We start from the raw sequence: 4,496 nt of genomic DNA, 5'->3' as shown, positions 1-4,496 counted from the left end.
TGGGTATATTCCCAGCAGTGGGATAGCTGGGTCGTATGGTAGGTCTATCTGCAACTGTTTGAGGAACCTCCATACCATTTTCCATAGAGGCTGCACCATTTTGCAGTCCCACCACCAAAAATCATATACCTTTGAAGGTGAAGCTTGCATGAGTTTTTCTGCACCTCTGACTATTGAGAAAGTGAAGAAGAGAAAGACAGTGCTGAAACTGGAGTTAGAATTGTCATTGCCACACACATGTGTGACTAGGACAAGTCCCCTTTCTCTTCCTCGTTTTCTTCATCCACAAAATGAGTGATTTGAACTCAGTGGTCTCTCAGGGATCCAGCCAGTTCAATACTGACAGCTGATTTTAAGTAAGTAAGCAGTTGCCATTTCTAGGAATGTTTGAATTTGCATTAGTGTTACCACCTTTTTTTTTTTTTTTTAAATCTCTTGTTGGTGGAATGGAGTTTATTAAAATAGAAAGAAAAAGCACATCATCTCTTGCATTCACACTGCTTTCCAAAGTAGTTTGTGCCATTTAAGCCCACCTCTGCTCTTCATCCTCCACCCCAATCCAGGAAACAGGGCAGCTTTCTCTCCCACCCTGACTTTGGGCTTCATTCCTGAGTATCCTTATAAGACAGGGAGCTGTAGAACAACATCCTTCTCTGAATGGAGAAAATTGTCTCAGTTCAAGGACTATATGGCCAATAGATATGGATCTCAGAGAAATTGTTTCTCATTGTGTGTGTATGTGTGTGTGCATGTGTGTGGGGGAACTTGTGTATTTTGATAAAATGTTCTTAAGATATTTCCTGATATACTGTTCTAACACTGACTGTTTTAAGTAACGTGGGTTTTGAAAGAATTTCTGGGATGCATTTGCCCAGACTGGAGAAGATGCTAAACATTTCTGTATAATGAGAACTCAAGCAATGACGAAAATTTGTTGGAAGAATGTATTAGGTTCCAGCTGGTGCTGTAAAAAGATACCACAAACTTAGTAGCTTCAGACAGATTAATGAAACAAAAGTTTGTTTTTTGGGAAGATAAATAGAATAGACAAACCATTAGCTAGGTTAACAAAAAGAAGAGAAGATCCAAATAACAAAAATCAGAAACGAAAAGGGAGACATTACAACCAATACCACAGAAATATGAAGCATCATTAGAGATTAGTATAAACAACTGCACACCAGAAAATATGAAAAACCTGAAGGAAATGGATAAATTTCTGGACACATACAAACTACCAAGACTAAACCAAGAAGAAATAGAGAATCTAGTAGACCAATAACAAGCAATGAGATTGAAGCAGTAATCAGAAATCTTCCAAAAAAAAAAAAAATCAAAAAAACCCAGGACCAGGTGGCTTTACAGCTGAATTCGGTCAACCTTTAATGAAGAATTAATACCATTTCTCTTCAAACTTTTCCAAAAAATTGAAACAGAAGCCATTCTACCAAACTCATTCTATGAGGCCAGCATCACCCTGATGCCAAAACCAGATAAAGATACATCAAAAAAAGAAAACTACAGGCCAATATCCTTGATTAATATAGATGCAAAAAACCTCAACAAAATACTAGCAATCAGATTACAGCAACATATGAAAAAATCATACACCATGATGAAGTGGGATTCATCCCAAGGATGCAAGGTTGGTCCAACATATGCAAATCAATAAAGGTGATACGCCATATCAGCAAAAACAAGGACAAAATTATCTCAGTGCAGCAAGGCATTCAACAAAATTCAACATCACTTTATGATTAAGAATCTCAGCAAATTAGGAATAAATGGAAATTATCTCAATATGATAAAAGCCGTTTATGACAAACCAATTGCCGATATCATCCTATTCTTAGAACAGGAACAAGACAAGGATGCTCACTCTTACGACTCCTATTTAATATAGTATTGTAAGTACTAGCCAGAGTAATCAGGAAAGAGAAAGAAATAAAGGGCATCTAGATTGGAGAGAAGAAGGTCAAATTGTCCTTGTTTGCTGATGACATGATCTTATATACAGAAAAACCTATTGACTCTACCAAAAAACTCTTACAGCTGATTAACAATTTCAGTAATGTTGCACGATACAAAATCAACACCCCAAAATCAATAGCGTTTTTATACTCTAATATCAAACTAGCAGAAAATGAAATCAAGAAAGCAAGCCCATTTACAATAGTTGCCCAAAATACAATACCTAGGTATCAATTTAACCAAGGAGGTGAAAGACCTTTACAATAAGAACTACAAAGCACTACTTAAAGAAATTAAACATGACACAGAAAGGTGGAAAGACATACCATGCTCTTGGATGGGAAGAATCAACATTGTGAAAATGCCCATTCTACCCAAAGCAATCTACAGATTCAATGCACTCCCCTTCAAAATACCAATGACATTCTTCACAGAAATAGAAAAAAGCAACCCAAACACTGATATGGAACAACAAAGGACCCTGAATAGCCAAAGCAATCCTAAGCAAAGATAATAAAGCTGGAGGCATAATATTACCTTACTTCAAATTATATTACAAAGCTACTCTAATCAAAATGGCATGGTACTGGCATAAAATCAGATACTTGGGTCAATGGAACAGAATAGAAAACCCTGGAATCAAACCACATTCTTAGCCAACTGATCTTTGACAAAGCTAACAAGAACATGCATTGGGGAAAAGACTGCCTCTTCAATAAATGGTGCTGGGAAAATTTGGACAGCCACATGCAGAAAATTGAAACTGGGCCTGTACCTCTCACCATATATCAAAATCAACTCAAAATGGATTAAAGACTTAAATATAAGACCTGAAACCATAAAATTACTAAAGGAAAATATAGGGGAAACACTCCAGATAACAGGACTGGGTAAAGACTTTGTGAATAAGACCCCAAAAGTACAAGCAACAAAAGAAAAAGAAACAAATGAGATTATACCAAACTAAAAAGCTTCTGCACAGCAAAGGAAACAATCAACAGAATGGAAAGACAACTTACAGAATGGGAGAAAATATTTGCACAATATACCTCCGACAAGGGATTAATATCCAGAATATACAAAGAACTCAAACAACTATACAGTATAAAAAAAATCCAATTAAAAAATGGGCAAAGGAGATGAATAGGCACTTTTTAAAGGACAATGTACAAATGGCCAACAGGTACACAAAAAAATGCTCAGTATCACTAGTCATCAGAGAAATGCAAATCAAAACCACATTGAGTTATCATCTCACCCTAGTTATACTGGCCATTATTAAAAAGACCGAGAATAACAAATGCTGGTGAGGATGTTCTACACTGTTGGTGGTACTGTAAACTAACACAGCTATTATGGAAAACAATATGGAGGCTTCTTAAACAACTACAGAGATAGCTACCATATGATCCAGCAATTGCACTACTGGGTATATATCCAGAGGAACAGAAATCATGTCAAAGGGTGACACTCACTGTTCTCCCATGCACTCACTCCCTGCACCCCCAGGTTCATTGCATCTCTATTTAAAATAGATGAAATATGGAACCAACCTAAGTGTCCATTGAGGGATGACTGAATAAAGAAAATGTGATATATACACACAATGGAATACTACTCAGCCATAGAAAAGAATGAAATTCTGCCATTTGCAGCAACATAAATGAATCTGGAGAAAATTATGTTAAGTGAGATAAGCCAGACAAAGAAAAAGAAATACTACATGTTCTTACTCATAATAGGCTGCTAGGAAGGAAGGGGGTTGGGGAGGGAGGGAAGGAAGAAGGAAGGAATGAAGGAAAGAAAGAAAGAAAGAAAAAACCACAACAATACCTTGAACTTTCAGAAGGAGAGAATAAGCCTAAGGATACTAGAGAGGTGGGGGGAGGTTAGGAGGGGGTTTGGGAAGTGATAGGTCAGGCAAAGGGCATAAAGAAATATCATGATTTGTAAAAACGAATATGCTAATACTAAATAGAAATTTAAAATAAAAAAAATTCTGTTATTTTATGGTTCTGGAGGTCAGTGGTCTGAAATGAGTCTTACTTGGCTAAAATCAAGGTTTCAAAAGGGCTACATTCCTTTCTAGAGGCTCTATAGGAGATGTCATTTTCTTGTTTTTTTTTCCAGCTTGTAGAGGCTGGCCACAGTCCCTGGCTCATAGTCCCCTTACTTCATCTTCAAAGTCAGTAGTGGCTGGTCAATTTTCTCATGATGCTGTTTCTCTGGTTCTGACCCTCCTTTTCCCCTCTTTCCCATTTAATCCCCTTTGATTACATTGAGCCTATCTGGATAATCCAGAATAGTTTCATTATATTAAGATCAGCTGATTATCAACCTTAATTCCATCTGCAATGTTTTCCCCCTTGCCATATGACATAGCATATTCTTTGGTTCTGGAGAGTAGGACATGGACATCTTTGGGACCATTATTCTGTCTCTCACAGATACCAAGAGACAGGGAAAGAAAACTGGCAGATGATAGCATTTTAGGTAAGTGTTAATGGTGACTTTATTTGGTCTAT

The sequence above is a fragment of the Galeopterus variegatus genome, unplaced genomic scaffold, assembly GCF_000696425.1.
Source record: "Galeopterus variegatus unplaced genomic scaffold, G_variegatus-3.0.2 Scaffold4032, whole genome shotgun sequence".
Classification (NCBI taxonomy): Eukaryota; Metazoa; Chordata; class Mammalia; order Dermoptera; family Cynocephalidae; genus Galeopterus; species Galeopterus variegatus.
Note: the sequence above shows the minus strand (reverse complement) of the source record.